Source organism: Argopecten irradians, chromosome 6 (assembly GCF_041381155.1).
Source record: "Argopecten irradians isolate NY chromosome 6, Ai_NY, whole genome shotgun sequence".
NCBI lineage: Eukaryota > Metazoa > Mollusca > Bivalvia > Pectinida > Pectinidae > Argopecten > Argopecten irradians.
Genome location: NC_091139.1, coordinates 34,912,906 through 34,923,734, shown reverse-complemented (window position 1 = coordinate 34,923,734; position 10,829 = coordinate 34,912,906). Strand labels below are relative to the sequence as shown.

At 32.6% G+C, this 10,829-nt stretch overlaps 2 long non-coding RNA genes across 2 annotated transcripts; both read left to right on the top strand.

Annotated features, from left to right (window-relative positions):
• Positions 1-376: 376 nt before the first annotated feature.
• LOC138326350 (uncharacterized) lies at positions 377-4,511 on the top strand. The gene is made up of 5 exons (XR_011208893.1): positions 377-590; positions 955-1,041; positions 3,658-3,763; positions 4,180-4,227; positions 4,491-4,511. It is a non-coding gene; the product is annotated as an uncharacterized lncRNA (long non-coding RNA).
• Positions 4,512-5,488: 977 nt separating this feature from the next.
• On the top strand, positions 5,489-7,948 carry LOC138326349 (uncharacterized). The gene is made up of 3 exons (XR_011208892.1): positions 5,489-5,605; positions 5,766-5,864; positions 7,874-7,948. It is a non-coding gene; the product is annotated as an uncharacterized lncRNA (long non-coding RNA).
• The last annotated feature ends 2,881 nt before the right edge of the window (positions 7,949-10,829 follow it).

Below are 10,829 nucleotides of genomic sequence, written 5' to 3'. Positions count from 1 at the left end.
ACGGCACCCAATCGCCTAGGTAAACATAGCTGCGCCTTCTACCACTACCACTATGTGTTGTTGATCCAAAGATTTAATTTGACAATTTCCACAGTGATCATGTCAGCATATCGAACCGACTATCACTTCGTCATTGAAACATCCTTTTTTTGGGATGTGGATGTGGCGCAGTGGTAGAAGGCGCAGCTATGTTTGGCTAGGCGATTGGGTGCCGTAGATCGTGAGTTCGAGCCAGGATATTGGCACGAGTCAATAAATTGTCATGCTTTGTTAAATTGTGTTTTCTTTGATATTTTATATACATTGTACATGTACATGCTTATAGATTGATATAAAGGTTAATAATTAAAGCTAGTTGTGTAATGAAATGGTTGATTTTGATTTTATATGGTTATATAATGATCTTGGTGGCTACTGGCACGTACATGATATCATGATCATTGTGACTACTGGCAAGTAAATGCAAAAGGTTACAAAAATCAATTTAAAATAAAATAATAATTCTTTTTAGGCGTTTGACCTATGCTGAAGTAGTGTGGGCTATGCCAGCTGTGCATGTTCCAAGTGAAAGAAAGAAAGAAACAGTAAAAGTAAGTATAATAATATTAATGTATATACATGTACATACAACCTGGTATGGTATTTCAGATATTGCTTTCTATGTACCCAGTATATATAACTCTTTAGATTTTTTCTGTGAAGGATGATTTAAAGGGGACTTGTAGTACATTTGGATGTATATATTTCTTTTTTTAGCATATATAAATGTTATTAGAAAATGTAATGAAACTGCACATAGTAAGGCTATGAAACTTTTTGTTATTCATCTTTATGCAATACACATTTGAATTAGTGTTTTAATGACTTCAATAGGCAATGATATATTGTAGGAACTCTGTTTGACGTTTTTATTGTGTGATGATTGCACTTAATTATATTATTGAACATTGATAGAAAAACACCTGCAGAACTGAATGTACCGATAAATTGAAGAGGAGGAGGAGGAGATTCAAAAGAAAGAAATTTTCTAATCGTAGAGTGGTAAGTGATATATGTTCTTGTTCTACTTCACATTTAGTTATAATGTGTTTGTAATGAATTTGCCAATATGCTATATATGTCCACTTCATTTCATTTCCGTTCTACATCTTTTAAATGTTTGTCTTTCCATATATATAGAGGCTGTGGACTGTTCAGATTTTTATTTTTTTCTATCCTTTATGCTTCTCTTGTGTACATATTGAAGTTGTATGTGCCGTAACTGTGCGAACATTTTGACATGTTATTTTTTCTTCAGTAATACATTGAAAACCTTAGTTTGATGAATTAATTAAGCTGTGAAAATCATTGAAATGGACAGACAAATATGTATGATACTTTATAAACATTACCTACGATTAGCAGTAAAGTTATTGTTGTTTTATGCCTGAACTGAAGAAATTACTTTACAATTACAAATAATGCTACACAAATGTGAATGAGATTGTAGACCACAACTTAGCGTCATGGTCTGACTCTATGTACTCATTCCACTACACTGTAAACATAAATATAATGTCAGCTGTAATTTGTACTTGTAAAATTGAAACCTGTACATATACATGCATTGCAATTATTGTAATTTTCAAAATATTGTGAACTTTTTAGGTGAATAACATATAAGAAGCTCTTATTGATTCATGGGACATATAACTTTAACTTTTTATTTGTAAAGTCTTTTGATCATGTAGAAAAATGATCACTAATTTTAAACCAGTATTTAAAGCATTTATAAAATTTTGCATAACACTTTTTAAGTTATATTTTAACAATGTACATGTGTAATATGATAATATCTTAGCATTAATTATTTATTTGCTCTGAACATGTTTCTGTTGTTGGTGAATGAATATGCTTTGCTGTGTGCTCACAATTAATACGGAATATTCTTCTGCATATTTTTCACAACATACATGTTTTTTTCTTAGCTGTCCTCATACTTCACTAGATGGTGAACATATTTATCAACGGTATACATTTATAATTAAAAATATCCTGTTGATTAACTTTGTTCATACTAAAAAAGAGTTGAGCATGTAATGTTGATTAACTTCGTTGATACTAAAGCTCTGTTTTTTGTTTGGTAGACTAGAAACCGCATTAATGCTTTTCTCACGAAAAGTTTATTTTCGTGCAATTTTTCTTCTTTTTATGGACTTTTAACTTATTGAGTTATCTTAGCTGTTAAAGTTTTAAATGTAGTTTATACATTCAACTATACCATTAAGTATTGTATAAAAGCTATTTTTAAATGGAATTATATGTCTATACATTATGTCATTTGTATATTATAGTTATTAATTATTTGATAGAAGTTATTGTGATAATACAAAATTACCTAGTATATTTTTTATGTCCTTGATATTTAAACAAACTACTTGAGTGTTTCTGACCTAACTCTTTATATTGACATTATGTGGCTGCCAAGGGCTAAAAAAAAAAAAAAAAAAATTGCATTGAACTGATCTCATGACTAGGGGTGAAATGGTACGCTTTCTCTGGTTCGGTTCGTATTGTGATACATTGTTCATGGTTCGGTTAATACATTTGATATTCATATCTGCCAAAATGGGAAAATATCAAGAGTATATCAAAAGTAACACCCACCATTGTAAACTCTTACATCATATAATACATTTCTAATATTAAGACCTAAATCTTACATGCTACAATGTTTCAAATCTTGAATCAACCATATGCTAGACAAGTACACTCTTTAAATTTGTTTATATAACCGTTTCTACATAGAATATCCCAAATAATGCCATATAGCAGAGTGTTAAGATGCCAAGGCAGATTATATTGACAGATTACATTTTTCCGTCAATAACAAGGTTACTGTAATGCCGCGTGATTGGCCGTTATGAAAACTGGGCTACACTAATCAGAAACCCGCTTATATACAGTATATAAGTGCTTTGGACTGCCACAAGCCACCCAGAAAAAGTTTTCGGTATATTCATGTACCGTAATTCTGAGAATACTGAGTGTATAGAACGAAAAGAAGTATACCACGGTTCATGACGTTAGAACTGTTTCACTCCTACTAATGATATCACATGCATGAAGGATTCGTTTGTTATATGAATGCTTCATTATCATTTTTTTCTGTAATTGCATGCTGGCATCAATGTTTTATTGCTTTACTAACTAAATGTGTAATTTCGATTTAGTGCATTTTGTTATTAATTTGCATATCCTTGTTTTCATCTGCTTTAACTTTAATTGATTTGTGGCTGTCTCTCTTCTTTCTACCACAGTTTTTTTTCTGTAATTGTAAAAAGAGCACCTGATGTGGTTGGATGTTTATAAGCAAAGCCTCTAAATCTTTGCTGTCAGATGGAGTATGGCGCCTCTTTCACTCAGTTGGTAGAGAGATCTAGCACTGTTGATCATTACAGGAAAGATTTGATAGTATTGAACATTGTCTGTACTGTACATTTAAAAAAAAAAAGTTATTCACATTTATGTACATATTATATATATTTATATATATTAGCTGTGTATTGACACCCGACATCTTTCCATAGTATATTTACTACTTATAATTGTAGGAAGTGTGGTCATTAAATTATCAATATGTCTCATTTTATTTTCATTCGATTTTCATTTCAATAGGCTGTCTCCATACAATGTTACACTGGACATTGACGACAGCTTTGCGATTGTTGTGAAACCAAAGTGTGTTGTGTCATTATTTGAGGAGACCAAAGTCAAAAATGAGGTATGTTAAAGAAAGATGTTATCAGAATTCTCGTTAATTTGTCCTCTTGATCACCTTTCTTATATTCATCAAATTTTGACGAAGTCTATGTTAATATTTTACTTATCAGTTACAGTTTGATTTGTTAAGTATAATCTTTCGCTTGTTTAGAATTCCATTATTCATTTAATTATATGTTGAAATTGGTATACATCTCCATGATAATTTTTTCGATACTTCTTGGACCACTTGTTAAATTTGTGTTTAAATTTCAGGTCAGTAACTCCTTTGAAATTTAATTAGATTTAACCTTTGCTCTTTCCTTATTCTTAATTCATAAAAAAAGATATTATTGACATTATGTATTAACTAAAAATTGGACATTATTAGAGATTTTTTATAGATACATGAATTTAGTGCTTTATTTCTAATTGCAGAACAATCACATTCGATCGGTCAAGAAGACAACAAAAAGAAAAGATACAGTAAGATAACATCATGAAATATAAGTTACAATAACTCGGAGTTTAATCAGTCAGCATGTTCAGATTTCATTTCCAGTGATAATAGGTTATGTTATCTACATTGGTACAAAGTGCAATTGATTTTTTTTAGGGATCCATAATAATAAAGTGGTAAATATCTTGGTCTTTAAAAACAATAAAATAAAATGTGTGTAGATTAAAGTAGAAGCATAGTACATTTTATAAGTAAAATAAAATAATTTGTTTTATTATTATCATTTCAGCAAATCACCAAGAAGCTGGGACGCATTGTTGTGGCACATACCACAACAATGACATAAAATTCCTTGTCCACTATCGCAAGTGCCACAGGAGCCAGGGAAATAGTACTGGTATGTATAATTGACTCAGTGATATAGTTTTTATTTGCATATTCATTTGAGGACATTTTCTGGGTGAAACCTACAGTAAGTGGAGAATAGTGGAACAACAGAAAATTTCATTACAACACATAGATTTTCAATTTAAAAAGCAAGCAGAAAGTAGCAATATAGAGAGAGAGAAAGAAATTTAAAGAAGTACTACGGATATATTAATTTTTGAATATGTAATATATACCAAGACAATTAAATTGATTTTTTTAAAATAATGTGATAACTTGTTTAATGATTTCCTTTTGTGTAATGTTATTATTAACTATACATGTATATTATATATTACTTTCAGACAAACAAACAAGTCACAAACACACCAGCACACATAACACAAAAGCCAAAATCATTAAACAGAAACAATAACACAACCAACACAACATCCCAACCCAACATAAATAACCATTTCGCACAAGAAGACCCAAGTACAAGCAACACAAACACTAGCATCATTGGTCTTCACACAGGAACATCTATACCCTTGTTATCCTGTGGTGATATTGAGGCAAATCCTGGCCCAATCTATAAGGTAAGTAAATCAGCAATGCATACATTCTTTTACACAATAGTTTGAATTGTCTTAGTTTTTCATCATTTTGTTTCAGATATAATTTCTTGTATTATTTTTAAAGTAACAAACTTATATTAGGATATTTATGTTTGTCTACTATTGATGTACTGAACTGTATTTTAACGGCTTGCAACAAAGTCCATTTGTAATAATTTTGTTTATCTATGTTTGGATGCTATAGATGTAATAATGTTTTTTTGCAGCGTTTTGTAGTGTGAACATCAAACATGTGGAGGGTAATGAGCAGACGTTTCCATCAATACAAGACCTTGCCCAGACCCACATATCTGGTACCCATGTGTTTGACATCATATGTGGATGGGGAGATTGTGTCTGGGGAGCTCCTGACATTATTGATAGAGATATGGAATCTCATATTCTTCAACACATTTACACGGTAATAACACCATTCTGTTTTATACATTCTAGTAGTTTGTTTTGAAATAAGTGTTGAGGCAAACAATAACATAACATTCAAAATTCATAAAGCTTTATTTTGGATTCTTTTAAAAGAAATTCTTTACTTTGTTTTTGATAATTGGTATTTGTAATTACAGACTACTATTTTCGAATCACTTGATTCCTGGTGTGAGGCATTGCCTTCCGGTTATCTTGATGAGCATTCCACAGATCTACGGCTTTGCCCGCCTGCCTTGGTTAGTATAATGCTATCTATATTTGTTATACTTGAAATATAAATCATTGAAATGTATTAACTTGTTATTGATAAGCTTTGGTTGCATTGCCCTGATTTTTAACATTATAATATTAAAGCCATTTATTATTGACATTTAACTACATTTTTAGCCCTGCCATCATCAGATGGTGGGCTATTCAAATCACTTTTTGTCCGTGGTTCCGTCGTCCGTCCGTCCGTCCGTTAACAATTATTGTTATCGCTATTTCTCAGAAAGTACTGAAGGGATTTGTCTCAAAATTCATAAATGAAGGTTCCCCTAGGGCCCTAGTTGTGCATATTGCATTTTGGGACGGATCGGTCAAACAAGATGGCCGCCAGGCAGCCATCTTGGATTTTGATAGCTCGCGAGTTTGTTATCGCTATTCTCAGAAGTACAGAAGGGACCTGTGTCAAATTTCATATGTAGGTTCCCCCTAGGAACCTGGTTGTGCAATTGCATTTTGGTGACCGATCAGTCAACAAGATGGCCGCCAGGCAGCCATTTTGGAATTTGACATTTAAAGTTTGTTATCGCTATTTTCTCAGAAAGTACTGAAGGGATCTGTCTCAAATTTCATATGTAGGTTTCCCCTAGGGGACCTAGTTGTGCATATTGCGTTTTGGGACCGACCGGTCAACAAGATGGCCCGTCAGGCAGCCATCTTGGATTTTGATATTTAAAATTTGTGATTATCGCTATTTCTCAGAAAGTAATTGAATGGATCATTCTCAAATTTCACATGTAGGTTCCCCTAGAGCTCTTGATGTGCAATATTGCGATTTGGGACCGATCATCAACAAGATGACCGCCAAGGAACCATTTTAGATTTGATAGTTGAAGTTTGTTACTGCTATTTCTCCTGAAAGTACTGAAGCGATCTGTCTCAAATTTTTATGTGTAGTATATGTTTGAAAAGGTTTAAAAAGTAGAGAAAAAGATCCATCTTTCCATTGTCAGACATAGATCATTCTTTGGTGGAGCGCCCAAGATCCCTCTGGGATCTCTTGTTATAAAACTCACAAGGTTTGTAGACATAGACTTTGAGCAGAAGTTCCCCTTCATATTATATTTGACAACTTATATTTACTCTTAAATGAGTTTCCCTCCATATTAGATTTATAATGCAAGTTTATAATTTTTCATGGCCTTTTAAGAGCAAAAAAATGAAAAATTTGAAAAGAATATCACCAATCTAATATGAAGGGAAACGAATGATAGAGGTTCTATTTATCATATGGCTAATATATGCCTTTGTTTCTTCCTGTTTGGAGTTTTCTGCTAGATGATCAATCAATCGATCAGTTGAAATACGTACTATTATCAGAATCAACCAATCACCATGCAGATAGGTTATATTACACGTGTAAATAAGATTTATTAAATGGATATATTGAATGGGAAAACATGGAAGTCATATGATAAATAGTAATCTTAATATGACCTCATAGCATATGTACTCGATAAATAAAAATCATTTATTTCTCACGAAAAGCGACTGAAGCATTGAAGGCACTTGGGAAAGCAGATATTTTATGTTTAATGAATAATCTTGAACATGTTTATTCGTCGAAGTGATCTACTTTAATTTTAAAGTTAATTTTTCAGATTTACAGTAAGAATCTTGAACTGAAAGCAACAACATGTTTTATATTGTATCTTATAGACAAAATGGTTTAATTGATATTGATTGGTAATTTTGCCATTTGGGAATTCAGTACCGATTTACCATTTGAGTATAAACATTGTGGATCAAGTTTTGGTTGAAAGCACTCTTTGTGGAGAGTGACAACTTGGGCAAGTTAAAAACCTCATGTCTCAAACTGAGAATAGAAGACAAATCAAAACTTAAATTCTTCTCCTTATGTAATTTATGTGACAAAAAATTACTTTGGTCATAATTTGACTGTTAATAAGTTTATTTGAGAAATCGGAACCATTTACTCAGTTCACGACTCATTTGATTTGTGTATTCTTTTTCTTTACAGAGAGGTGACTTGAACCTTTTACTGTTGGATTCTTCATTTACCATCAAGAAGAGGTACACCATATTTGACCACATGAATGTACCTTTTCCATTTACACAGAAGAGTCCAAAAGAATATTACGAAAAGGTGGAGAATTTCATTTCAAGGCAGCCACCAGGAAAATGGGAATTCAAGGGTAATGAATATAAGAATCGTTGAATGAGTCAATATTGTATTAATGACGATACTGATAAACAGCGGAACTAAACATGCCATTATTTAATGAAGTGTATTGTGTGAAAATTGCCTGACAACACTGATCACACTAGAATTAGTAACTTCTAGACCTGAACTCCAAGGTACAAGTACTACCTTCACTCTACATAATACGAAAAGAGTTAAAAAAATGAAAACTTCTCAGTTCGCAAACCACATCTTTATGACTGTCCATGGAAGACAATTTTAATGAAAAAATTTAGAGAGGTGTAACACTGCTATAGTTACAGAGTTGAAAATAGTAGAAAAAATTACAAGAAAATAATTTTATTCACAAAAAATCTAAATTTTTACTAGAAGCAGAAGATTGTGCAATAAAGGCTTTTCAGACATCACCGGATACCTTACTGAAGGTGTATGGGTTGTTTGGTAATTGTGTTTTATGGTAGAGGTTGATCGAAAGAAGTATTTTTTATGCAAGATATGTTGAATCAGGTTGCTATACCCTGGTTTCATGTCTCAATGGCTGAAAAAATTACTTACTCGAGGCATTAGACATTTCTTCTGAAATGCATTATTTTTTGAGTCAAGTTTGTTTACAAAATCTGACATTAAAACATTTTAAGTAAAAATCGTGAAAGTGAAAGGACGATCAAAGGCAAAAAAGGAAGAACTGATAAAAATTAATAAGTATAATTTGAAAAACTTTAAACAACTTTTGGAAAATAGTTTAAGTCATGCTGAAAATTGTGGTGGTGAATTTTGTGCTTATTCTCTCTCATTGTGTCAGAAAGGGATTTCATGCACATATAGAGTCCAGAGTCCTCAGATGATTGGTTTTTACATACAAATACTTCTGATTCTTGACAGAAAAAAATTTTCAAAGATCAGATTTCTGTCATTTCCTCTCCAAAGACGGACCGAACAAAGCAAGTTGTCTGAGCATTTTGCTGAAGAAAAATTTTCCCAATTCTCTACCTCTTTTTAAACCAGTCTATTTATCTGAAATTATTTATCAAATAGCCATTCACTATTGAAAGAAAAAGTTAGATTTGAGGAAAGACTGCCAACATCTAAGTTCAATACCAAAATCTTTCCGTTACCAAATCTCATGGCTGTTTTTGAAAAATGATACTCATAAGTTATTCCAATATTTTGTGAAAGTTCAATGGGGTTAAGTTTACAAGGAAATGTAACTTCCACACCGTTAGTTGCTTGTCCTAATACAGATAATAATGTTGTGAAGTTTGCTCCTGCAACAAAACTTATCTAGAAATGGCATAGCAACTAGGGAAATGCTTTTCTATTGCCCTTGCAAGGCTCACCTGTTAGAAAAGTTAGCAGAGAAAGGTACATTTTTCGATAGCTTCAATGCGAGATGTTAGTACAGTCTAGGGTAACTTTAAGTATGCCATTTATATTACTGATGATAAAATAGTCATTGTTTTAATTTGAATACAATCCTTGAAAATGGAAAATTTTCGAATCTTTGATTATGCTTCTAGACCTCTCGGGCAACAAGTAACCAGAGGAAGGTTTCTGTGTATAGGTGGTTCGTAGAGGGACAAAAAGAAACTCTAATAGAATTCGCCCAGAGGAAGAAAAGTTTTCCAAAATAGCTTAATTGATGTTTCAAGTAGTGTGAAAATGCAGTGCCATTGTCCCCGCTTATTTGAAAGAATTTGTTTTTTCAAAGTATCCTTATTTCTCTGGAGAAATAAAACTGCACTTTGATCTAAAAGGCTCTGATGGTTTTTGGCATAGATGTTAAGATGCCAGATTTTGTTTACTTTGATGGTAGAAATAATACAAGGATGTTGTCAAGTTTAATTTTTTTACCTGATGAAGAACCTTGCATTGTGCACGAGTACTTTGCAAATGCATTCTTCTGGTAAAATTGTTCTTTTCAGATTAAATTGGATACTGAAAATCCCAGAAGAGGAAGCCAAACGCAATATCGGAATTGTTTGATAGATTCAAAATTCACTGTTGTGGAACATATAAAATGCATCCAACAAAGTCCCATGAATGGGCAGACGTTCAAATTTAGAAAGTATTGAGGAGTTTGAAATGACACAAAACCTTTTGATGATCCTCATGCAGACCTTGCCTCAAATTGAGCTTGACATTGGGTTCAGATTATTGGGATGTCGTAAGCAAATAATACGGAATGTTTGATGTTTCCTCTGAGTTTGTGGAAATTCACATGTAAAAGTTCTCATTCGGCCAGGAAGGAATGTTCTGAAGAGTTAGCAGCTGCTGTACATAGACGGGATTTGTTAAATGATAAGAAATGAAGAATTGTATCCCTCGGTAGATGGATGCCTTAAAGGTCCTATATTTAGTTCAGTCTATAACCTTTGACAACATGTCCATGTGGGCAGGTTGGACAAGTTTCTGAATATCCTGATGGTGTTACAAATTTTTAAAAGAACGCATCCGCCTGTACACTGAGATTGCCCAGTTTTTGTGTAATATTCATACACGTACATGTACAGCTTCTGCTGCCTGTTACCATGGGATGAAGGGGAGATCATCATGTAAATCCATGTGTATAGCTCTGATACAGCTGCAGGGTGACGAAATTGGTTGGATGTATGTACATCAAGTTTTGAATTCTAAAACAACATTTTCAGGGTTTTGCAAAAGTATATGGACATCAACTTATATCAGAAACGTTTTCCAAAATCTCGAAGTTTTATGGGACCCTGGAGTTTTTTAAATAAAATGGTGGTTTTCAGCTGGGCATCAAACATGCATA